Source organism: Notamacropus eugenii, chromosome 2 (genome assembly GCF_028372415.1).
Source record: "Notamacropus eugenii isolate mMacEug1 chromosome 2, mMacEug1.pri_v2, whole genome shotgun sequence".
In the NCBI taxonomy this organism is placed as follows: domain Eukaryota; kingdom Metazoa; phylum Chordata; class Mammalia; order Diprotodontia; family Macropodidae; genus Notamacropus; species Notamacropus eugenii.
Window position 1 is genome coordinate 228,835,053 of NC_092873.1, and position 27,847 is coordinate 228,862,899.

At 34.6% G+C, this 27,847-nt stretch overlaps 1 long non-coding RNA gene across 2 annotated transcripts; it reads left to right on the forward strand.

Moving 5' to 3' along the window:
• Window positions 1-284: 284 nt before the first annotated feature.
• Window positions 285-27,847, forward strand: LOC140526872 (uncharacterized). 2 transcript variants are annotated; one of them, XR_011974570.1, is made up of 4 exons: window positions 285-651; window positions 1,356-1,456; window positions 25,986-26,082; window positions 27,654-27,847. It is a non-coding gene; the product is annotated as an uncharacterized lncRNA (long non-coding RNA). The 2 variants fall into 2 exon arrangements; XR_011974569.1 differs by lacking the exon at window positions 1,356-1,456.

Genomic DNA, 27,847 nt, shown 5'->3' on the forward strand with positions numbered 1-27,847 from the left:
TGGTAAATCCAGCTCACTGGTACTTAATAAAGTTGTCAATAGGCCTTTATTAAACACGTGTTATGTGCCAAGAGCTATGCTAAACTCTGAGCATACAAAAGAAAGAAAAAGTCCCTAATCTCAAGGCGTTTATAGTCTAAAAAGTGAAAACAGCAAACCTACAAATCTATGTACAAACGAGGTGCAAGATGAATTTATAATAATTAACAGAAGGAAGGCACTAGAATTAAGAGAGGAAAAGGCTTCCTTAGAATGGGGGATTTTAGCTGGGACTTGAGGGAAGCCAGGGAGATGAGAAAGGAGAGCATTCTAGGGACCACCTGTAAAAGTACCCAGAGTATGCAAATGGAGTATCCCATATTAGGGTGTATATGAGCAAGGCCTAACAAATCTCAGACTAGTACTTAGGAGAGGCTCATAAATAACTTCAAGGCAAATAAAAGAAACTATTAGACAATAAGTAAGTTAATGAATAAGGAAATCAGGGGATAGCCCTGTGGCTGAAAATATTAACAGAACCTGTACTAGCTTGGGAGGATAGAAGTCCCTGATGTTCCTGCATACATTTCTGGATGGAAGACCAGGAGTAGAGTGTTATGGGAAGTTATGGTGCTTAATAGGCCAGAGTAACCTTTGGAGGTTGGCGATAAGGTAACTATGATCTCCCACTCCCTTTTGTTTTAACTGTCAGAGATAGAACACAGAAGTATATTGACCACTGATCTGACATCTCTTCTGTTTGTAATTTATAGCAATGCAAAAAAAGAGACACATTATTTTTGTATAAAGAATTTTAAAAATAAAAATAGGAAAGGCATCTTTTAAAAAGGATTATTTTTGTTTATTCTTGAAATGAGGAATCCTTAACATGACATAACATTGACAGGTAAAAAAGACTGATTTTATATAATCAAAATGTGCTGTTTTAAGTCGATGCTGATTAAAGTCAACAAATTTATTAATAAGTTTTGAAGGAGAGACTAAGTAAATCCCTGATCACCTGCCCTCTCCTAAGCAAAATTCTGTTTAAAAAATACCTCTTTGAGCATGAGCTATTGTATATGCTAGGGACATTGACTTTTAAAAGACTTAGTAGATATTATTATATCCAATAATTACCTCATAAATTTCAACAAATCATTGCCTGCCTTTTGCTTGACAATTATACAAATCCTTTGAAATTTAGAAAAATGTGTCCTTTATCCTGTGTGTGTGTGTGTGTGTGTGTGTGTGTGTGTGTGTCCTTTGTTGCCCAAGAAGACCATGCCATCAGAGAAATGATGACATGACTTGCACTTGACTTTGTTTTGAGTGAGGGAGGGCTGTGCAGGTCACCAGCCTCACTTCTTCTCCAGAGCCACCTAGATCCAGTGACCAGATATTCCTCAGGATGACTGGAGATGACCCAGGATGAGACAGTTGGGGGTTAAGTGATTTGCCCAAGGTCACAGAGCTGGTGAGTGTCAAGTGTCTGAGGTGAGATTTGAACTCAGGTCCTCCAGACTCCTGCACTGGTACTCTATCCACTGCACCACCTAGCTGCCCCTTTATCTTGTGTTGAAAACCAAAATACCTAGGGAAACCCTTGGCTCCAGATATTATGATAATTGCAACTATCATTTGTGTTTTCATAATTTGCTTTATATAGCCTCATTCCTAGTATAGTTTAATAAAAGCCCAAGCAATATTAAAAAATGCACAAATACATACACAATAATGGTTGTGAAAGTCGATAATTCTCTACATTGTTATTTTAAAAAGACATCACTGACAGAGACATGGTATAGCCACATGTGAAAGAAAATGGCAAAAATCTTTTCCTAGTGTGCACATGTGTAACAAATATTGTTCTTTGTAGCTTTATTCACTATTTACAGAACCTGCAGCTATTTGCAGTGAGGTGAGATAATATGTTTAAGGACTCAAAATTTTCTGGTGTAAATCCTACCCAAATAATTTTATTACAGATACAAACACAACTCATTAGTTATGCTTGACCTCGAGATAGAAAATGAATCTTCAAATTTTTGCTTTTTAATAATAAGAACAATGAACTCAACCAAAACGTCAACTAAAAAACTGAATCCTGTGAATTTATTTGTAGAAATGGAGAGATTTGTGATGGTAATATAGAATCACATAATATACACCAGAAATTATAGAAGGGTTATCCTTTAGGAGCCCCAGACATATTGGTCAATGAAGATAAGTCAAGAAAATAATAGAAACTATGAGACATCATTCAAGTTTATGAAAAGTTAGAACCTCCTGAATATTTAACTAAAATTACACATCAGAAGTGTACAATCCTTCATGAACTAACATATGACAAATCCTTATACTACAAAGCCAGATCATTCCCACACTAGCACGATAATCAGTGATATTAAAGTCTTTCTTGTATAGTTTTTTCTGTATATTCTTGCCACCTCTTCTTCATCTCTTCTACTTCTGTTAACTCTCTAACCATTTTTGTCTTTTATCATGCCTATTTTTACAAGAAACATTCACTAACTCTAATTTTCTTGAAGAGAGATTGCTTGTGTTTCCCATTATTTTCTTCCCCTATTTCCTTACATTGCTGATTTAAGAAAACCTTCTCATCTTCCTTTGCTGTTATCTGGAATTTTGCATTAGGTTGGGTACAGCTTTCCTTTCTTCTTTCCCTTTTGCTTTCCTTAGCTATTTCTAAAGCCTAATCAGATAACTATTTGCTTTTCTTCTTCTTTTTCTTTGGGAGGTTTTTTGTCATTACTGCCTCCTGTACAATACTGTGAATCCATTGTCCATAGTTCTTCAGGTACTCTACCTACCAGATCTAATCCCTGAAATCTCTTCATCACCTCTACTTAATATTAATAAGGGATGTTATTTAGGTCATACCTTTAAAATCTGATGGTTTTTCCTACTTTCTTCAATTCTAGTCTGAAATTTGAAATAAAAATCTCATGATTTGAGCTACAGCCAGCTCCAGATCTTGTTTTAAATGACTATATAGAACTTCTCCACCTTTGGTTGCAAAGTGTATAATCAATCTGATTTCTATGTTGACCATCTGGTGATGTCCATGTGTAGAGGAATTTTGTGGGTTGCTGAAAAACAGTACTTGCTATGACCAGCAAGTTGTATTGCTAAAACTCAATTAGTCACTGCTCCACTTCACTTTATACTCCAAGGTCAAACTTGCCTGTTATTCCAGTTGTCTTTTGATTTCCTACCTATAGTCTTCCAATCCTCTAGGATGAATATGACATCTTTTTTGGTGTTATTTCCAGAAGATATTGTAGGTCTTTATAGAATTTAGCTACTTTTGATTTTTTTGTTACCACTGATTGGAGCATAGATTTGTATTACTGTGCTGTTGAATGGTTTGCCTTGGATTTGAACAGATATCATTCTGTTATATATATGTATGTAGCAAGCAGTCATATAACCTACTGAACGGCACACATCTGCACTGCTAAATTGTTGGGTGGCAGCAATGCATGTTCAAGTCTCCTGTGTTTGATGATGTAAGGATTACATAACCCTTAAGATGGCATCACCCTAGAATTTCATATATACCTGCTTTCTCAGAAGTGACTCATTATACTCCAATGGTCACTGTTACATGAAAGCTTTTCTGATTTCTCTGTTATAATTTTCTATCTCTTTAAATGAAATTTTATTACTTAGCATTTATATATCTCTATAATATTTATATCTTCTCAACAGAAGGCAAGTTTCTTCAGGGCAAGAATTGTTTTCATTTTTTTTTTTTTTAAGGAAAATCACTTCCTCTCACATTACTTTGCACATAATAGTCTTTTTAAGTGAGTGAATGAAGTTGAATTTATACATACATCTATATCTGTTAAACTGAAACTAATTCCATTAATTTGTGGTTTTGCTATATGAATTTAGAAAAGAACAGTTTTACATTGGCCAGAATACAGTATGAAAGTCAAATTTTGTTGTTCTTGGAAGATATGAATAAATAAAGCAGGCAAGTTGACCAGGGATATAGGGACCATGGTCTTCATATTTTCCACATGGATTTGATTTCTATGCTGTTTCATTTTCATGTGTGAAGGAAGATGGGCTTTACAGAATCTCTTTCTTTTTAAAGCATATGTCAGTTGTCTAACTTTCAGTCAAATAACTTACCATCTCATCATTATTATTATTATTTGGAAGATAAAATCACCTTTCTTTAGCCACCACTCTCATATGCTTTGTTTTCTATACATTACAATGAGTGTATTTGAAGGCAGAAACTTTCATTTTGTATTTTTAACATCAGTTCCTAACACAAGTGCTTGATAAATAGTAAGTGCCTATTTTGTTATTATTATTGTTACTATTATTATTGTTATCATTATTTAGTTAAAATATATTTAGTCTTAGTATCCACATGGATCCTATGTTTTGTTCTTTTTTTTTTTGACAGACTCCTTCAGATGGGTTGTAGGTAAACAGGATACCAATAAGTGATATAACAGGAGTTTAAAGGAGTTTTCCTAACCCTAAATTAGACAATTTTTTGAATAATCACAAGACATGGAAATAGATACGCAGCATGGGAGTATCCGTGCTGACTTTTGTTGTCTTATTTGATGGCTAATATTTGGGGACTAAAAAAAAAACACCTATCAATGATTCTATTTGGTGAACCTCAAAGGACTGAAAAGAGAGCCTGATAAATTTCCTTGTAGAGCTGAAGTTAAGAGGATGTTGGTAGAAAGCAACTGAGCGACTAGAGACTTAGCATATACAACACAATGCCTAACAGAGTTTGAAGACCTTGCTTTTATTTTTTTTTAATCGGTTATTTGTTGTTTATTTAGTGTTTAGGCTTAGTATTTGCATTTTTGTACATATGCCAATCTTTTATATAGTATGGAAATTTATATATATATATATATATATATACATATACTGATCTTTTATATAATATGGAAATTTACTATATATGTATATATATAGTATGTATATATATATATACACACACACACACATATATATATATATATATAGGCAGACAAAATCAGGTCCTCTGGAAAGGTGATACATGGGGCCATGCTGTAGTGCCCTAATGGAGGGGAGCACAAAGCTAATCAATCCATCAATAAAGAATTACTACTGTGTGGTGTTTTGTATCCAGGAGTGTTGTGTTCTGGACCTAAGGGAACTTGTAGCACCTACATACAAAGCAGGTAGTTTATATATCTGTGGGGCACTGGCTTTGCTTGACACCAACCACTGAGACTGTGCAAGTCAAGCTAGCATCATATGCAAACTACAACAGGGTTCTATTCTCCGTTTCTAACTTTAGGAAGAAACTAGAGTGTGTTCACAGGTTTTATATTTCTGGTGTTTAGTCACTAATCAGAGGAAGAATGTGACCTATTTGAAAAATGTATCATACATAACCCCTCAACCCCTGTCATGTTCCTTTGATGGCAGCACCTTCAAAGGTTTTAAAATGCAGTTCCTTCTGGATTCCCCAAAGAGTATCTGCACTCTTCTTTAAAAGGCTCTCCTCCTCCAGATTCAGGTTGACCTTCACCACATCTGAAGTGCCATTCTGCCCCAAGACACATGGGACACTAAGGAAGACACCTTCCTTAATGCCATAAATGTCATATAGACCTTTAATCATGGTGGAAATTGGATGCACTCTCCTAAGATTCTTCATAATGCCTTCTGCCAGATCTACCACAGATAAGCCAATGGCCCAGGAAGTGTAGCCCTTCAGTTTGATTACCTCATAAGCATTTTCAACCACCTATTTATGAACACCTTTCCAATTCTCTGCATCAGCATCAGTTCCCAAAGAAGGATGAAGGTTCTTTAGAGATACACTGGCAAGATTCATACCCCTCTACACAGGAACACTGGAGTCTCCATGTTCCCCAACGACCTATCTATGACAACTTGAAGAATGGACATCAAGTCTCTCCCCCATTAGGTAATGGAAACAGGCAGAATCCAGATTGCAACCACATCTAATAACATGGTTTTTAGGAAACCCACATAGCTTCCAGGCCACATATGTCAAAATATCCACTGTACTGGAAACAATAAGCAGCTTACAATTAAGGCTGTATTTAGCAATATTGGGAATGATGAATTTAAAGATATTCACATTACACTGGACCAAATTAAGATGACTTTCTCCCTCCTGTTGATGTGCCCCAGCTGTAACAATGACCAGTTTTGAGTTTGCATTCACACTGTAGTCTTTGCCAGAAACAATCTTTAGCATTTTGAGGAAAAGGCTGACATGTTGGAGAACCATCATCCCTCCCTTTAGTTTGTCTTCTATTACATCAACTAGGGCAAGTTCATCAGCCAATTCCTTTGCTAAGATACTAATGGCACATGCCATGCCAACTGCACTAACTCCAACAGCAGTGATCTTGTTCTGGGGAACCTGGTCTTCCTTAGGACATTCAAGATCAGCTGATCCTTGAGAGTTGATGCTATTTTGCAGGGTATCTGGGGAGCTTGTGAGGTTGCTAGTCAGGCTGCGAGAGTTCTGAGTTGGATGTGAGGTTGCTGCTCCCAAGCTCGCACCAAGACTTTGCTTTTGACTGAGACGATATGACCTAGAAGAGACGATGCACCAAGAGCAGCAGACGGAAATGTGCCGTCATCACCTAAGACACCAGCATCTCTACTGTGTAAAAGGAATGATTTGACCTGGAAACTTGTCCTGAAAACTCTAAACTTCATCAGTCATTTATTAAACTTTTCCATTATGTGACACAGTCCATTCCCTCATCATTTTTGCTCTATGGGAGGGGATATAAAACGTATAAACATTTTAATAAAAATCATAAATGCTGAATGTATAATACCATCATAAATTAAAGAGACTCATGGTATTAGTGACTAAGAGGATTGGATAAAGCTTCAAAAGGGGAGATGGAATTTGTTCTTGACCTTAAAGATAGAAATTCAATAGGCAGAGATGAACAAGTTGGGATTAAGGGGGTTATAGTCAAAGAAATAATAATAGTAAGAACAAAGGGAAAAAGAGCGTTTTTGAAAATATGAAAATCATATACTCTTTGAAATGAATATTATCTTAGTAATATATATCAATTAAGCTTATCTTTATAATAGTTATTTACTTTTCATTACCATAATAACAAATCTAAGCTCTTGAAACTATTTTTGCCTTTATGTATATATATATATATATATATATATATATATATGTGTATATATATACAAAGTACATCTATATTTTAGTACACTGTGAGAACACTACAACCTTTCTTTTTAGTTAGTTGGATCACCTAGGGAATTATTTACAAAATAAATGGATATACATATGAATAGGCCTACTAGTGGTATTTTTAAGTTCCAGGATCCTGGAATAGTTAAATTTCAAAATTCTACTTCAAAAAAGCTGGTCATATGAGTTGACAGTATTTTAACCTAATTTTGTATGCACCATTTAATTGGTAATCCATATAAAAGGAAGTTAAATGTCAAGAGCCATGGTAGTCTTCCCTCTCTCCCCCTTCCTTCCCCCTAGGAAGCCAGGAGAAAATTTAGCCTGCGCCTTCCTTTAATTCTTTTGTTCCTGGGGTCCTAAATGATGTGCAAACTGACACAACAAAACTGCTGGTTCTGTAAAACTAATGTATAATTTGACAAATCTTCTATCCTAAAATTTTCTTTTTTCAGTTTCTTCCTGTTTCCATTCAAATTAAGTATAGTTCTAGACCCAGGATGTAGCAGATTGGCCCTTACTGAAATATGCCCTATATTCACTATCATGTATAATTCAAGACTAGAAAGTAAAACTTTACTGTTTGGAAGATGTAACTTGGACATGAAATTTAAATCAGCTAATTATAGTCTTTCAAGTAGTCACCTAAGGTTCTTAAAATGAAGAGATAGAGTCTACATCACAAAATACAAGGAAGGGGAGAGAAAAGGATATCCAGGAATGTAGTTGAGAGCTCTTTAAGAGAAACTGAATAACGTGAAAAAGAGGGTTAACAGAAGGGAAGGAGATATGATCTAGAATGAAAACCAAATCTTTGTTCAAACAGGTCTGATTCAAATATCAAAAGGGACACTATAGAATACATGTTTAAAAAACCCAGAAAATACATATTAACAGAAGAAAAAAGTATGATAGTGTTTGTGATAATAGAAATGAATCTATTTGCAAATTAAGGAAATAAACACTTTTAATTTTACCAAAGCAAAACTAATGGATATTCTTGCATTTCTCAGAATGTTTTTCTCCAAATGACTGCCACCCAGCTCCAAAACTCCCCAGAAGGATATCAATTGACAATACCCTCCACCAATGAAACTCCCACATGATTGAAGCATTCTATCTGTGGAATAAAGTTACTGACCCCTAGGGCAAGACACTGTTTTTAGCAGCTTGTGAATGCTGCTATCTTTTCCAAATGAAACCTTTCATGGGGTCATATACATGACAGGAAGAATTTAAACATTCCTTGTTTTCATCCCAAAAGGTTTGTGTCTTTATTTAGAACCTTTCAAAGGTTCTCACTCCCTGAGGGGTATCCTATTCCAATTTGGCCTCTGAGACTAAGAGGCTTTCAGTATGTGTGTGGGGGGAATCTATTTAGTTAAAATAGAAGTCTTTTGATGATAACTTTCTAATCATCTAAAAATTTAGCTCCTCATATTGCAAGAAAGCCTCTTTATTTTGTTTTCCTAGGCAATCTTTTTTGTAGATCATGGCAGTGAGAGGATAAAGAACCGAAACAAAACTCTGACCCCCTCAAGGGGTACATTGAGATTTGGAAACACACAGACACAGGAAAGATAATGACAAGGAGTAAGGCAAGAAGTGATGCCAAAAAGTCAACTCTGACTTTGCGTTTTTTTTTTTCTTCTAGCATACAGACAATCCTTCAAGCTACTGAGTTACCAAGAACATTAAAGTCACTGTCTAATATAATTGAAATTGAACATAACAATGATGTAACAGAAAGAATTTGAATTTGATTGTGGCTCCTATTCCATTTAAAACTATTCAGAGATTGACGAAGATTAGCAATATTCCTGGATTCCTGTAACATTGACTGAATGATCTGACAGAAAAATAGCCACATTGAATTTATACATATACACATAAATTCAAATAAAACTAGGAATTTTCTAAGAAAGAAAGTATCAGGATCAGATGGATTTACAAATGAATTGTACCAAACATTTAAATGTTAACTAATTTCAAATCAGCTATGAAGGATCTGTGAAGGGTGATGCTATCTATATCCAGAGTAAAACCGATAAACTGACAAACAGAAGTATGTTTAGTATAATTTTATTCACACATATATAGTTGATTTGAAATTAATTGATCATTAAATGTTTGGTAGAATTCATTTGTAGATCCATCTGATCTCGATACTTTCTCTTAGCAAGCTCATTTATGGCTTGTTCAATTTCCTTTCCTAAAATATGTTTATTTAGATTTTCTGTTTCCTCTTCTATTGATCTAGTCAGTTTATGATTTTATAAATATTCTTCTCTTTCACTTAAATTGTTAACCTTATTGGCATATGATTGAGTGAAATAATTCCTTATAATTACTTTGATTTCATCTTCATTAGTGATATATTCACTCTTTTCATTTTTAAAAGAAGTGATTTGGTTTCTTCTTCTTCTTTCTTTCTCTCTCTCTCTCTGTCTCTGTCTCTCTCTGTCTGTGTGTGTGTGTGTGCGCGCGCATGTGTGTCTCATTTACCAATGCTCTATCTTTATTTTTTTTCATAAAACCAACTCCTGGTTTTATTTGTTAATTCAGTGGTTTTCTTACACTCAGTCTTATTAATAACACCTTTAATTTTTAACATTTCCAATTTGGTGTTTAATTGGGAATTTTTAACTTGTTCTTCTTCTAGTTTTTTTTTTTTTGAAATTGCATACCTAGTTTATTGGTTGGTTCTATCTCTATTTTATTGGCATAAGAATTTAGAGATACAAATTTTCCTCCAATTACTACTTTTGCTATATCCTATAGGTTTTGATATGTTTTCTCATTATTGTCATTCTCTTTGTTGAAATTATTGATTGTTTCTATGATTTATTCTTTAGAAGATAAATATTTAAAATGAAAACAAAAGACTATAGATTTCATAAAATTAACTTTGAAAAATGCTAATAACATTGATATTCCTATAGCTAACCTGATCAAAATATGAGAGAAGAAAATGAAATTATCAAAATAAATAAAAAGAACAAGATAAAGTCAGAATAAAGAAGGAGCATAATACTATTTAAAGTGTTGATTCTGGGATCTTGATACCACCTTTCCAATCATATCCCAAAAGTCTTTCAATTCCTTAAATTATTAACAAACAAATAAATATGTTTGTATATGTATATAATACAGAAATAATATTTCTATCAATATATAAACCAAATATGTATATATGTGTCTATATATGTATATATATGTAATATATAAGGTAGATAAATGGATAAATAGAACCAAATAGCCTGAGTTCCCTCTTTCTAAATACATAAAATCATCCATATATATATATATATATATATATATATATATACAGTCTTTTGATTCCAAATAGAATTATTAGAATTTATGATATATGACTTTAAAGCAGTAAACATGAGAGTTCAAAAGGATTATCTACAAAATCCATAAAATAGTCAAATTGAAAAACATTAAATAGATTTTTAAACAAGCCAATTTCAAAAATGAGTTAAAATTCAGAATTTAGCCATTTGTAAATGAATTACCATAAAGGCAGGGTAGAGAATATTTTGACCCAGATGTATTGCTAAATTTATAAAAGTGGTTGAAGAGTAATAATGTTTATGATATTCAAAAATTTGAGAAGGAAAACATTCTACCAAACTTTTATGAGAAATAGTGAAGGAAGCTGGAGAGTGGATGGCATTGTTAATATATGTGTCATGTTGGAATGATATCAGGGTTGACAAATAGAAGCATGCTAATTCACAATGCCCCGTCTTCAGATGTGAGGTAAATGACTGTGGAATATTACATATACTGTTATTATCAGCTCAGTCTATGTTTTGATAAGTTTTACTCAATTCTCTTTTTCTTCCTTCTTAGTCTTTGTTACAAGAAATAACTAACCAAGCAGTAGAAGTGTGATATTAGGAAATGAAGATGATTTAAAAACAAAATATATCATTTTAAAAAGTCTATGACTAATATTATGGAACTCACTTTCTTCAGAATAGTCATGTCATACAAATGATCAATTTTTAGGGATAAATAACTGTTACTATCTTGTTGTGGGGCTATTTTTTTGTCAAATTATTCAGTCAATATTAGGCAGAATTAACTTTTTTTTTTGGGCATCTCACATACACACACAGATTAGTAGTATGATCTTTTCATGTTTCCTTTAGTATAATTCATTATCTTTCCTGTTTATTAATCTTGATATAATGAATTTCTATTTCTGTTTTCTCTGCTAATATATCTACAAATCCTACTTTTTTGAATTAATCTTGTGAATGCCAAGTTTTTAAAGGTTTATTTTGTTAGTGTGGCTCTATTTTTAAGATCTACTAGTTCTTTTCAGCAGATTATAAGTTTAACGTCATTCACTTTTTCATTCTCTTTCACCTTACTATATTGTTTAACACAATTATATTAAAAGATTATTAGGAATATGTCTTCCATTCCTTTCTTGTTTTGTATAGGTCACTACTTTATTTAGGTCACTACTCTAGTCTTAAAATTTGTTTAAACTTCTCTAATGCTATTCTTCCTAGATTTCCCAGTCCCTGGAGACTGATCTATCCTGAGTTCCGTGAGTGTATTTTAAATGTAAATCTATCCTATTTTTTTAATATACCAGTTATTTTGCTTGTTTGACCCTTCTCTTTCTCTAACCATTCAATAAAGTTGTTAAAAATATTAATTACCTTTCCACCTTTTTCTTTTAAATAAATTTCTTTTCTTATATGTTTTCCATTAAATTTTCTTTTACTTTTATGTTTCATCATTTCTTTTCCCTTCAACTGTATTCTAAATTTTATTTTCTGTTTCATAAGTAACACTCTTATTTGTTTTCTTTATTATAATCTCTGTGCCACTCCTTGAAGTAAAGATTTGATTTGAAGTCCCTTGCCTACCCAATTTATGTAACTGTCTTTGCAAACATTTCTCAGTACTCCCTATTTTTTTGCCTTGCTTTCTCTTAGAAATGATGTTTTATGATGGTAGCAATGTTAAATGCAAAAGTATTATGTGGTAGTAGACACTTGGTGTCAGAAGTGATGGGACTTAGTTACCACTCCATTCTTAAAATCATGGTATTTTATTGTTAAAAGAAATCTTGGTTCAGGCCTCACCCTTGCCAATTAAAGGCAAATTCAAGAAATAAGATAAAAAAAGTTATTGGCACTTCAAGGCATGGGGCATTTGGAATGGGGTTGACCACCAAAGATTCAACCAGTTGAAATTAGGTTGGCCATCTGAAGGGATGCTTTTATAAAAAGAAATAAAACAATGTACATAGAAGCATGAGACAATCCTGATTGATAGGTTTCTTAATGAGGAGAGGAGATTAGGGTCTCCTCAATTTCACCTCATTACCAGAACATTGGGAGATATGATTAGTCTGTAGGAGATAAGAGTAGTCTGCAGAAGATTAATCCTAAGAGAACTGGCCCTCTCCTGCAGTCTGACTAAGTACCATACTCAAAATTTGAGAAAAATTTTTAAAATAGAGTCACTCAGACTGATTCTGTTCCAATAGCTAACTTTGTGCTATCCCCGCTTTGATGTTACCACACTCATGGTGAAGTACCATAATCGTATATGTTGTTATTATTCAATCATTTTAATCATGTACAACTCTTCAGTAACCCCCATTTAGGGTTTTCTTGGCAAAGAATCACAGTCATTTGCCATTTCCTTCTCCTGCTCACTTTACTGATGAACTGAGGCAAAGAAGGCTAAATGATTTGCCCAAGGTCACAGAGATAGTACATGTCTGAGGTCAGATTTGAATTTAGGAAGATGAATTTTCTTGACTCCAGGCCCAGTATTCCATCCACTGTGTCACCTAGGTGCCCTACAATCCTAAATAGTTCGTCAGTATTAAATAATGCCAGTTCTCCTTGCAACCTGGTAACCCACTCCCAGGGTTGATTTAATCAGCACATTTCATCTTGAGTCCCATCTGTCCCATGTGGTACTCTTTTCCATTCTGGGATACTCTTTTTTGTCAGGGCAGCTACGAAGGGGCTACTCTTTTAAGATTGCCCCACGGATTCTAAATTACCTCTTTACTCTTGTTTTATTTTTTCCTAAGTTATTTAAAGAGTTCTTTAGGTAATTTTGTTAAAATCTGCCAGTAACAGGACTCAATACAATTTAGTACAACTTCCCAAATTTGCTTTTCCAGTAATTAGCTCATGTGGTGAGAACTGATTCAACCATATGGATCATATCCTACTAACCACAGAGCTATAAGAAGAACAACAAATTAGGAACCCATAATTCATGTGAAATGTAAGAGAATTTCAATTTCTACATGCCACTTATTTTTTCTACCTTAAACAAACTCTATATCTGTGGAAAATTCTACAATATTATTTATTATATGTTGAGGAGAGTACATAAATGTAAAATAAAAATCAAGAAATTCATCAGTAAAAATACACTTTTTGGCCAATAGGTCATAAAGGTAGTTGTAAGCCTATGTCATTTAATCTACATTGGCAACATAAATTGCTTTGCCTTTTAGGCAATGAGAAACAAAATCAAACCAACAACAAAATAATTATTTAACTAGAGGCTAAATGGGATGTCATAGAAGAAATTTTGATATTGTGACAAAAATCGGACTAAATGACTTCTAAGGTATCTTCTGGATTCAAAATAAAATAAACTTCCTTATCAAAAACAGCATAGCACTCAGTTATGGGTACATTAGGATAAGTTTTTCATAACAGATCAAAGGTTAAGATAAATCAGAATGTGGTACGTCTAATTCAAGGCTGGGGAGCAAAGTAGTTTATTTCACCATAGACACTGCTATTTTGTAAAATGCTAGATGGATGGACAATGACTTCTGTGACCCAGAAGAATAATGATATTTTTATAATTGAAAGATGTTTTCCTCAAAATAATATTTCTTAAAAATTTGACAGTAAACATTTTGGGGTGGGGGTGAATATGGAACATAATAGGTCATTGATGTGATATGTCATTGTTTTACATATTTCCAAGTTTGCTAACAAGACTTTCTTTTTCCCCCATTTGGGATAAAATTAGAGCAGTCTTTTTTCATTTAGGATTTAAACCAAGAGGAAACTAAATCTGTGTAGTAGGATAAAAACATTTAGACAAACTCTTTTTCTCTTTTCACATTTTATTCCTACAAATTTTACAATTCTGGGATTGATTCTAACTGGAAACTAGGTTGACTAAATAGAACAAGAATTGCCCTTTCTCATATGTCTGACCTCCATAAAAATAGGTGTTGACAATGTTTTATATTAGAGGTCATTTAGTCATGATTCCAGGGTTAATCCATAGAATCCTTTCTAATTAATTTAAAGTTTCTAGTAGCTACTTAATAAAATTAGTCTCCTATAATAAATGTTTGTCATTATTGAATGATTGTATCTTTTTCTAATTTATTAATTTTTCAGTTGTCCACATTCACTTCCAGAAGAATTTGAATTCAAAATTTTCTCCCCATCTCTTCCCACCCTTCACCCTAGGACAGAATGCACCGCTTCCTCTAGTCTGTCCTCCCTTTGATTATCCATCCTTCTTCTATCCCTGTTCCCCTCTATTTTCCTGTAGGGTAAAATAGATTTCTATACTCCATTGCCTGTATATCTTAACTTCCAGATGCATGTTAAAACAGTTTTTAACATTCATTGTTAAAGCTTTGAGTCCCATATTCTCTCCCTCCCTCCCACCCACCCTCATTGAGAAAACAAGCAATTCAATATAGGTCATACATGTGTAGCAATGTGAAGCACTTCCATGATAGTTATGTTGCAAAATACTAACCACATTTCTTTCTGTCCTATCCTGCCCTCCATGTATTCCATTCTCTCCCTTGACCTGTCCTGCCACAATAATGTTTGCTTCTGATAATCCCTTTCCCCAAAGCTGTCCCTTCTATTATCTTCCCTCTGCTATCCCCTCCCCCTTGCCTTCCTGCAGGTAAAATAGATTTACAAATCCAATTGAGTGTGTTTTATTCCTCCTTAAGTCAAATCCCATGAGAGTAATGCTCACTTATTTCCTTTCATCTCCCCCCACTTGCCCTCCATTGTAAAATCTTTCTTCCCTCTTTTATGTGAGATTATTTGCTACATTCTAGCTATGCCTTTCTCTTACTCCTAGTACATTCCATTCAACAGTAAATTTTATATTTTTTTAGGTATTCTCCCTTTATATTCGACTCACTCTGTACCCTATGTCATCTATGTGTGTGTGCACATATATGCACACACATACACACACATATAACCAGGTACATATACATACCTACACATACATAATATACATGTACATACATACCCATGCACTTCTACATATATATGTATGTATGTGTGTGTGTGTATTGCCTTTAACTACCCTAATACTGGAAAAGGTCTCATGAGTTATAAATAAGATTTTTCCATGTAGGAATGTAAACAGTTCAACTTTAATGATTTTCTTAAGGCCTTCTCTTTCCTGTTTGCGTTTTCATGTTTCTCTTGACTCTTATATTTGAAAGTCAAATTTTCTATTCAGCTCTGGTCTTTTCACCAAAAATGCTTGAAGTCCTTTATTTCATTGAAATTCCATTTTTTCCCTTTAAACTGTTATACTCAGTTTTGCTGGGTATGTGATTCTTGGTTTTAACACTGTCTCCTTTGACCTTTCAAGCCCTTTGATCCTTTAGTGTAGAAGGCACTAAAACCTGTGTTATCTTGGTCGCATTTCCACAATACTTGAATTGTTTCTTTCTGGCTGCTTATAATATTTTTCTCCTTGACCTGGGAACTCTGGAATTTGGCTACAATATTCCTAGGAGTTTTCCTTTTGGGATCTCTTTCAGGAGGTGATCAGTGATTCTTTGTATTTCTATTTTACCCTTTGATTCTAGAATATCAGACCAGTTTTCCTTGATAATTTCTTGGAAGATGAAGTGTAGGCTATTTTTTTGGTCATGGCTTTCAACTAATTCAATACTTTTTAAATTACCTCTCCTGGATCTATTTTCCAGGTCAATTGTTTGTCCAATGAGATATTTCACATTGTCTTCTATTTTGGTTTTGTTTTATAATTTCTTGGTTTCTCATAAAGTCATTAAATTCCATCTACTCCATTCTAATTTTTAAAGAACTATTTTCTTCAGTGAGCTTTTGAACCTCCTTTTCCTTTTGGCCAATTCTTCTTTTTAAAGTATTCTTCTCCTTATTGGCTTTATGAATCTCTTTTGCCATTTGGGTTAGTCTATTTTTAAAGGTGTTATTTTTTTCAGCATTTTGTTTAGGTCTCCTTTAGCAAGCTGTTGAATCACTTTTCATGATTTTCTTGCCTCTCTCTCATTTCTCTTCCCAGTTTTTCCTCCACCTCTCTTACTTGATTTTCAAAATCCTTTTTGAACTCTTCCATGCCCTGAAACCATTGAAAATTTTTTGGAGGCTTTTCATGTAGAAGCCTTGAGTTTTATATCTTCCTCTGATTTTATGCATTGTTCTTCCTCATCCAAAAGGATGGAAGAAAATAACTTTTCATCCAGAAAGTAACCTTCTATAGCCTTATTTTTTCTCTTTTGGGGGGGGGGGGGCATTTTCTCAGAAAGTTACTTGGCTTTTGAGTCCATTGTCAAGTGCAGGGTATACTACCCTAGCTTCAGAGGTTTTGTGTAGCTGTTCTCTGAGATATCTGTAAGTTCTCAGTTCCTCCAAGGTGGCATAATAAAGGAAGAGGAGTTTACTCCTCCCCTGGCCCATCTGTGAGCAATCACAAGCACTCTTTTCTGCCCTAGAACTGAGAGTAGGATTCCCTCTCCACAGCTACCACCAGCTTTCACCATGACATCACTGTTCCTCAGCCCAGGACTACCACTCAGGACTGAGACTCAGATCAGCTGTTTAATTCCCTCAGGATCTTTAGCTGGAGGGCTCCAAAAGTGGAAGCTCCTGTTGCAGTGACTTCCACTGCCCTGGAACCAGGGCTGGGGCTAGATGTGGCTCCCCTCTCATTCAGGTAAAAGAGCTTTCTTACTCCTGAAGCTGTCTTTAGTGTTTGTAGGTTGAGAAATGTGGGAACTGTAGCTACTACCTGTGATTCTGTGCCCTGAAGCCTGCTCCAGTCCTGTCTATACTGTGTGGCCCAGGTTGGGCTGCACTCTGCTCTGAGTTCAGTGTGATAGACCATTCTTGTCAGCCTTTCAGGCTGTCTTGGGCTGGAAATCTGTTTCACTCTGTCATTTTATGGCTTCTATTGCTCTAGAATTTGTGTAGAGTCATTTTTTTCAGGTATTTTATGGGTTATGGGGGGAGAGCTAGAGCAGGTTCATTGTCCTTCTACTCTGCCATCTTGGCTCCACCCCTAAATGATAGTTTCAATGCTACAAAAGCTGCTTTTTTCATCTGTTCAGTCACATAGCAGACCAGCATAGAGTGAAATACAGATTATAGAATGTCAGAACTGGAAGGAACCTTAGAATAGCTCAGTCCTCTGACTATAATGATGAGGATACTACAACCTGAAGAAGGGAAGTGGCCAGCAAAATTTCACACAGGTAACAAGCAAGTGGCAGATATGAGATTCGGAACTAAGTCTTCCAACTTTTCATCCAATTTCTTTTCTCAGTGAACTGTCACCAGTATTTATCACTAGAAAAATTGTTTAGATCTAATCAAGCCCTTCCCAATTTTCTTCATGCCACTTTTTTTACAGTAGAGGAAACTAACACTGAACGAGAAAGAATGACAATATCACAAGATCATAAATTATAGTATCATAGATTTTGAGCTAGAAAGGACCTAAAAGGAAAAGTGTCCAATCCTCTCGTATTACAGTTGATGTAACTAAGACCCATAGAATTCAAGTAATTGCCATATAGCTAGTAAATGCCTAAGGTACTTGACTGCAAGACTAAATCTCTATCTCCTACACCACTTTATCCTGAGTTCACATTGAAATTTAGAACAAATTCAACTGAGAATTAACTCACCTTTCATCTTCAAGAAGGATTGGCAGGATGGCAGCTATTCACATGTGCCACTTTCATGCCCTGGGTTTGTTGCATTGGTCCAAGGCTCAGTTTTGGGCCTTAGAGAAATGAATAATTTGACAATAACAGTGTCATGACCATCATCTGGAGTTGGAGTGTTAAGGTATATAGAGTGTACTTGCCCACATGCACTTCCTGTCACCTTGAGATCTCTAGGAAAAGCTGTTGATGAACTTGTTCATTTTGTTTCGACACCATTGACATAGCTGTAGATATTCAGATCATCCTAGGGCTTATGCTTGGTTGTTTAATGGTGGAAGTGATGATATAGAGATTGTTACTAGATCATATCTTCAGTGCTGTTTCCCATGTGATAGACTCTTGCTCAGAATTAAAATGCCTGTTTCATATAACTGAATTTGAATTAATTCATGTAGTGAAATATTGATCACTTACTTTGCATAGATAAGAAATTTCACCAGACTATGTAAGGGATACAAAGCTAAACACAATATGCCTGCCTTCAAACATTACAATTTAAGAAAAAATGCAAATTGATATTTATAGATTACTAAGTTGCATTAAAGTTATAAAAAAATACTGTAGTTTTTCTATGTAGTTGCTGCTCTAGGTCACTCTGTGCCCCTGTTTGGAAGTTTTCTCCCAAAGAGAAACAAGAGTGATCTCAAAATCTCAAGATTTAGATTGAGTATAAAAAGCAAAATCTAATCCTACTTGTCTTTTCATCATTTCTGGCTTATCATCTCCATCAATCTGCATATCCCATAAGCATTCTCAAACACATACATATAACACATAAACAAAAACACACACATACAAACACATATAGTATTTTTTACTCCAGGTCCCAAATTGGACACTGACTCTGGCATTCACTGTTTTTCTTAATGTTGGGTAATTCTATATGTGGTTCCGTAGAACCCTTAAAGTCTGAGTTCAAGTATGTGCACATGTACATAGGTGTGCATGTATGTACCATGCATAAGTGTACATATACATGGATGTGGATATATGCATATATTTGTAATTTAAGTTAATAAAAACATATTCAGGAACCTCCAGATAAAGAAATCTTCAAGGCAATAAAAATGCCCTTCAAGGAAGATCCTTGGGTTCACTGACCCTGCCTTTTTTGCCCGAGTCCTAGGACAATCTTTTTGAATGTCAACTTGCCTGGTGGTAAAGTTAACTCAAACTGCCCCAGGTTTTCTTCACAACATTTTGTCTCAAAATTGTCCTGGTTGGTGGTGTCAAGTGTTAGGGTCAACTCAAACCTTCCCTCCTAGTTCTAGGAGAATGCTAGCCCATAAATACAGGCATAAGACCATTGAAATCAGCTTCTTGCTGAACTCACTCCCTAAAGACATGACTCCATCACTTTCTGTGTTATTAAAATGTGCCACCAGAATTAATTTCATTATACTTGCTAGGGTTCTTCTTCCCATCCTTCTTCATTACTAATCCCAAGAAAGTCCTTCAGTCCCCTAATTGACTGTATATTCCTGAGGCTACTTCCTGAACTTCCTAAATACTCAGCAAAACTGCCTACCTGCATCTTCCAACTAAATCAATATTTTATTCACCAAGCATTCATTGAATACCTATGCTATGGAAGGCAGTGTGCTCACCTCTGTTGGGTACAACCTAAAAATAAAACAGTTTCTAAGCTTAAGGAGTTTATATTTTACTGAAACAAAACAAACCATGTGCACAGAAGCATATTTAAAAGTATATAAATGGTGAATACAAAGTACTGGAGGAATGACTGAGTTAACTAAAAACTGGGTGAGACCAAGGAAGACTTTTTTTAGGATGTGATAACTGAGATATGCTTTGTAAAAAGCAATAGATTATATGAGGAATGGGTAAGGCACAGGAGAATTCCAGATACCCCATGAAAAATCATGAAGGCTAAAGACAGATTATTCTGTTGGCCATTTAGATTGTAATGTAGAGTATGTACAATGCAGTACTGTGTGGTCATGTAGCAGTAATAGATTGGAGCTAGACTGTGATATTATTATAGCTATAAAAGGGAACTACTAAGGGTTCTTGGCAGGGAAGTGACATGACCAAAAATATACTTTAGGAATATTATCTTAGAAGCAAGGTGGGTGATGGTTTGGAGAGAGGAGAAGCTGGAGGTGGGGAAACCAATTAAGAGATGAAGGGCTTTTGTAGAAGTTTACATAAGAGGTGTTGAAAGACTGAAGTATATATGTATGGTGGTGGTTATGCAAGTGAAGAGAAAGGAATACATATGAAGGATGCTTTGGAAATAGAATCAACAGGGCTTGGCAATTATGGAAGGAAAGGGAGACTGAAGGAAAGTTTAAATCTAGGAGAACAGAAGTATGGTGGTATGCTTAATGAAATAGAGAAGTTGGGAGAACAGATTCAGGGGGAGGGGATAGGTTTTGTTCTGGAAATGTTAAGTTTCAGATGTCTGTGGAACATGCAGGTAAAGATGCCTAGCAAGTAATTAATGATACAAGATTAGAGAGGTTAAAGCCAGTTACATAGATTTAGGAGTTACCTGCACAGTGATGGTAACTAAGCCAATGGGAGCAATTGTGATCACTAATAGAGAGAATATAAAAGAAAAGAGTACTCAGGATAGAGCCTTGAAGTAGAGCCATTCATAGGAGGAAGGCCATGGAAGATGACCCCACACATAATTCTGAGGAGGAGAGAGACATATAGGAGGAAAATCAGGAGAGAACAAAAACCCAGGAAGAGAGTTTGGGAGGAAGCGGTATAAAAGGTCAGCAATATAAAAAGCTACAGAGAGGTCAAGAAAGTTGAGGAATGGGAAAAAAGCTAACTGTATTTATTAGTTACATTATTCAGTAACTGCCAACAACCTATTCTTCATTTTTCCTCTGACTCCCAGTTTCTTAAACTCTTAGCAAATATGATTTAAGAGCTAGGATGAATTGTTTTTGTTAGGTTTCACGAGGGAAGACTTTATGGTGAAGCTTAAATTTGCTGGGCCCTAAAGGAAAATCTGAATTTAAAGAGGCAGAAATTATAGTTGAAAGACATTAGGATTATATATGAGTAATTGGATGTGGTATATTAGGTGAGATTAGATGAAAGAGTCAAGGATAATTTTCCTGGGTAGTCCAGTGATAACATTAATATAAACAGATAAATAAAAGGCTCCCTATTTTCTATAGAATCAAATGCAGATTCCTTTGTCACTTAAATCCCTTCACAGTCTGGCTCCAACTGACCTTTCCAGTCATAGTATACACTCTCTCTGGTCTAGCTAAACTGGCCTTCTTGCTCTTCATACACAATGTTCCATCTCCAACATCTGGGCCTTTGCACAACTTGTTCCTCCTGTTGGAAATATATTCCTTCCTCATCTCTGCCTTTAAGAATACCTAGCTTCTTCAAAGCTCAGTTCAAGTGCCTTTTTTTACATGCTGTCCTGCTGTCCTGAGCTGCCAGTACTTCCCACAAAAATTTATTTTTCATATACTGCTAGATATACATGTTCTCTCTCTTGTTGTTAAATCCTTATTGACTACCACAAGAGCCTAATATGAAGTAGGCACACAATCACATGAACAATCAGTAAATAAGAATTTATTAATCAGTTAATATCATGTCAAGCACTGTGCTAGACAATGGAAACACAAAGATAAATATGAAAGAGTCCCTACATTCAAGGAGCTTATACAGGATGTTCCAAAATTCTTAGTTCAGTTTTAAGCTTTAATAGATGTGTATTATCACACAGTAAATAAAAGGACACCTATATTTTATCACTTAGTGAATAATTATTAATTGATCACTTGGCTAATTAAGTTACCTATAAGACTAGATAGATATATCTAGTAGGTACTTGGAAATGCAGGACTAGATCTAGGAAGTTAGGTCAAAGTTCCCCAAATAAATATTTATACTACCTACATAAAGGTGATGTTTAAAACTGGAAATGGATATGATTTTTTATTGGAGAACAACTAACTTTGTTCTCTATTCTCATGACAACCTCCATCCTTCTACTTATTAGTTTTGTTTTGTTTTTGTTTGTTTGTTTTTTAAGTAGGACATCATCCTTGTACTGGCTACTTTCTCCCTTTCCTACTTAATTGTTGAACTATGCTATAGCATCTCCAAATATTGAATCTTCAATATTATGCTGCCTTCTAATATTGAATTTCTTACCCCCTTGTCCTATCATTAATCACACTTTGCCAAACTCTAATTTCAATTTTTTTCCCATCATCATTCTCCTTTGATCGTAATCACATGCTACTGAACAAAGGTGGAAAAAATACTGAAACTATGGGTCAACTATAAACTTGTTATCTAATCTCAACTGGAACCTCACTGCATCAAGATAATCATTCTGCTCCCTTAACTGGTTTACTATCCCATTCTCCATATTAGCTCTTCCAGATCTCGCATGTCCTCAAGCCTCCCATGACACCTGCTTTCACCACTCTCTCTGCTGGGAACTGTACTTTCACTGAAAAAAAAATAAGGTGTTCCCCTCTTCTCCCTTCGTCCTCATTACATATCATCAAGATATCTTTCCCTAGTATCTCCTTCTTCTCCCTGACTTTGGATGAAGAGATCTATCCTTCTGCATGCAACATTGATCTCATCCCCTCCTCTCTTTTCGAGTAGATTGCCTCTCTCATCTATCTCTAAACTTCAATATCTCCATATCTATTGTTCTTCCACTTCTTCTTTGTTGATGAGTCACATGATTAACTTTATTTATAAATATAGATTTTTTTTGCAACAATCTTAGTGTTATTTCAAAAAAATGCTTTTGATCTATTGTATCAATTCCTGAAATGCTTCCTTTCTTTACCTTTGGCTTTTGGAAGCCTTATATTCCACCAAATTCAGGTCAAATGCCATCTTCTGTGGAGATCCTCCTCTTTGGTGTTTTCTTACCTTTGTGGATTCATATGATGCCTCAATTGTTGGTTAATTGAGAGAAATTCCTAAGAATACACTACACAGTTTCATCTATCTGCATTCTACTTCGAAGTTAAGTAGGACATGAAGGCCTGAATGACTAATCTTTACTTTCTATTAAACTTATAGGTATTATATTGTTTTCTCCGAATAAGAGATAGATTAAAATTGAAAAAAATAAAGGAGTTAATAATACTCATTAATTGTTTAATTTTGAGCTTTTAGACCAAGAGACTTCATGTAAAATAAGCAAGGTTGATGTACCACAGTATGTGACTTGATGACCTAGTTCAAATTCTATCATAATTTTAGGAATACTTGTGTGTCTGTAATTCTCAAGTTACTGTTAGCAGTTCTAGTCTCAAAATGTACAAGTCATTTCTATAGATTTGTATGTTTTCCAAAAGCCTATGTGTTTTATCTTTGTGAAACATGTCTGTCTTATTGAGATGCAAGTTGCAAGATACTATCACTTATTTGTTAAAAAATACTTAAGATATTTAGGTTGTCTGTTGGGAAAGTGAAGTCAACTTGAAATTGGATAACTCCAGCATAAATATTGAAAAGAAATGAGCATTGTCTTGATAAAAAAATCTGTGATGAAGAAAAACTGAGGTACAAAGTTCTGAGCATGATCATTTTATTAGTAAGGCTACCAACTACCACTAAAATGAGATCCCAAGCCCTGCAGTGGCCAGTGATGCATTTGACAATTATAGGAGTTTTTTATACAGCTGGTTACATAAGTTCTGGTGATGCAAACTAAATTAAAACTAAGAAAAGAAAGGGCAGTCTATTCATTTTGCTTAATCATGCTGAATTGTGAGAGGAGGGGGTCTTCCAGAATCTATAGCAATAGGGAAAGCATAGAGTTGAATAACATCGTCTGAAAAGTCCTACACCAAAAACCACTTAATATCAGGGAGCCCTAGTGCTAGGCAAAACATCTCCTCACTGGGTTGACCAATTTTCCAGTTATCTTCCTTATCTCCCTCATGAGACAACACCAGATTATAGACCTTAAAATTATGGAACCTGAACTCTTACAAACTCTACTGCTAAGGCCTATGCAATTAAATCCAAAATCACATCCATAATATTAATTCCAGTGATTAATTAAAACTCTTAACTATTAATCAGTAATCTAAATTTCATTACTTGGATAATAATGCCATCCTGTTTTGATAAAACATCACTATAAAATGTTTAGAATAATTTTCAACAAATGTGTCAGAATTTATACACGCAAATGATACAATACTCTTCAAAATAATGACCTGGCAAAGATAAGGGTGATTGGGGTGAAGAAGCTATACCTCCAGTTCCAACATGCTCTGCAGCTCCAGTCTAGTATCTTCATTTGTTTGCTGGGCCTCCCCATCTAAAGATCCTGCTGGTACCTCCCTTACCACAAGAAGTTATAGACTAATTTCAGTGATGTTACTGCTACTGCAAAGGTTTTGGGAACTCATATGTTGGGATTACCATGAGGGCCTGCAAGGCATTCTTTTCAATATTGTTAATAATGGCATATCTTCATCCTCTAAGGGTGGATTTTGGTAAACAAATAAATATAATTTACAGCCAATTCTGGTGAATATGTTCTGATCAGATTGGGTAATAGAAACTTAAGCCCTAGACAATGGGCACTCTGATGTTTACATTGTTTGCAAAGTGGTTCTGATAATAATTACAAAAGAGAACTTTCAAGAAAATGCTAAACAAGGAGAGAAGGTGGTTTCTTTAAAACACCTCATATGCTGGAGGTATGCATTCTGACTTGATTATTTAATAATCAGCCATATTACCTTATAATCATTTTCTGTATATTACTTTGTTCCCCCATAGCTGTAGTAGATTTTGAAATCTATTTCCTATGCTATAGAACAGGTAGAAAAAATCAATTTCAAGAAAGAAACAGCTCAATTTCTTTTGTATAATCTGTCTCACTTTTTAAAAAGAATTCATAAATAAACTAAATTATTGTGTGTACATGTGTGTGTATGACTTTTTGCTACAGAAATGAATTTTGAGAAACTAAACTAGCTACTTAGAAAGATGTTATTCCTTTGAAAAAAATAATCATTAACCAAATAGTAGTTAATTACTAGATGAGCATTACTGAGCACATTATGAAATGTGTGTCCATTTATTCCAAAAGTGTGAAGCATAAAAAGTGTGGAGAAACTATAGCAACAAATAATGTGGGCAGATGGTATCTGAGCTCTTTAGCTGGTCGTGTATTTGTAAACAAATGATGTAAATTTAAAAAAAAAAAAACAAATTTGCTTCTAAGACATCTGGTAAAAAAAAATGAATTTATTAAACTGTCACAGAAATAGTGGAAAATAAACCTGAACCATGGATGAAAATTCACTACTTATTTTTAACTCTTTTAATACAAGAGGAAGTATGGACATTCATTTCAAAGAATATTTATCAAATGCCTGCTGTATTCAGGCATTATGTTTGCCTATGGAACTACTATGTTGAAAAACTGTAGAGGGTCTGTACACAAAGATCATATAATAGGAAGGGACAATACATGCACAAATAACTAATTTCTAAGGTAGAATATGATAAGAGAACATGTAAGATTCTAATAAAGTGTTCTAAGAAAATTTGGGAAAGATAACTGTTCTAATGGATATGGTAAGAACAATTACCTGATCTGTGCTCCCCTTCACTTTATGCTAGTTTTTCATTAAAAGGTCTTGAGATGATCCTGTAGATTTGGTTGGGTAAGAGGACTAAAAGCTCAGATTATTGACAACAATTTTGCATCACCTGATATAAAAGTGGAAATGAACTCCAGTTACTTTCTTTTTGTAGGTGGATCACAAAGGACAATTCAAGCAAGGGAGCACAGTTGAAAAAATTGAAGGTGTCCTCAATACTTATTCTTGTTAAATATCCTTCTCTTGCCATGGTTAAGTATATCTTCTTTTTTTAGCGTTGATCTTTTTTGCGTATTTTTTCATTGTAATCTTTCAATTAACAAACATTTTAAAATTATTCCATCCTTCCAAAAAATAGAACAACAAAAAATAAAGCCCTCACTGCATAGATAATGATATCATTAAGATACAGTACAGAGGGAGAAGAGAAGAAAGCAAAAGACAGAACTTTGTGGGACACCTATGTTTAAACACCATAATTCAGATGAAAATCCAGCAAGGGAGATTCAGAAGGAGCAGTCAGATGGATAAGAGAAGAAACAAGAGAGAATGGTATCTCAAATACCTAGAAAGAGAAAATGAAACAGGAGAGTGTGATCAACAGTGTCAGTGGCTACAGAGAAGTTGAGGAGAATGAGGATTGAGAAAAGGCCATTAGATTTAACAACTAAGAGATCAATGGTAACTTTGGAGATAGCAGATAAGGAGATTTTAGAATTTTTAAATGGGGAGGTTGTATATTTGTGGATTTGGGTATGGCAGAGGTAGGGTAGAGAAGCAGGTCATGGGAAATTAGGAGGTTAAAAAACTAATTGGTTAGAGTATTTGAAGGAGAATCAATACATATATTAAAGTCCCCTACTATGAGGCAAGAGTTGAGGAGGAGAGAAAAATTCTGAGCCATTTACCAAGCTCAATGAGAAAAGGGGAGTGATGTGGAGGTCTGTGGACAACAGCTACCAGGATTTAAGACTCTTGACTGAAAGGGAGAAGAAGTGTGAGATAACACTTGAATGACAGGTTAGTACAAGACCGCAAATGATATTTTAGGTATAATTAAAGTGTTTGAATTTTCTTCTGTAAGCAATGAAAGGTATTAACTATGGTCAGACATGCATTTAATGTTGATTTTTGATGGTGCTAATATAGTTCAAACTTCTCTTTTATTCCTTTTTAAAATTAAAATGATTAAGGTAGTAACACATTTGCTAGGTCTTAGACATAATATTTTCATTAGTTTATTTTTCAATATTCACTAATGTGACTAGATGGGTATATGAAAACTCATTTATAAATTTTTCTGTGCAGTAAAGAACTGTGAAATCTAGGCTTGAGGACTGTAGGGAGCAAAATAGTTATACCACATCCCAATTTCTAAATCATACCCAGAACAGGACAATGATGGTGTTCATCAGAAGATGATAAAGAAAATGAAGAAGACTAGACATATGACAAAAGAAATTTCTAAAGAGAATTAGCTATTCATCCCTTCAGCTCATAATCAGAGCTAAATTTAACCAAACTAAAAATAAAATCTGCTCCATTCATCTGGGTTTGTTGATCTAATTCTATAAACCAGCATAATTTGAAATATAAAAGATTAAAAACAAAAATGCAAGGTTGAATTTGCATATACTATACAATGCAATCTAGGCCTTCACTGCCACTTCAGTTTTACTCATCTCTTGCTGATCCTTTATTTACAAAAGCTGTTCCAACCTTTGTCAACATCCATTATTATTGGGGAGGTAGATGTCTTTCCTTCATTTTTTAATGAGAAAGTTGAGGCTAACATAAACTAATTAGTTTCTTTTCCCTCCAGGTCAAATTCCCTTCAGCAGTGGATATAGTACGAGGCATGGAGTCAGGAAGACCTGAATTTAAATCTAGCCAAGACACTTGTGTGACTCTGGAGAAGTCACTTAACCTGTTTGCCGCAATTTGCTCAACTGTACAGTGAATATAGTATCATCTACCTAGCATGGTGGTTGTAAGAATTAAAGGAGGTATTTGTAA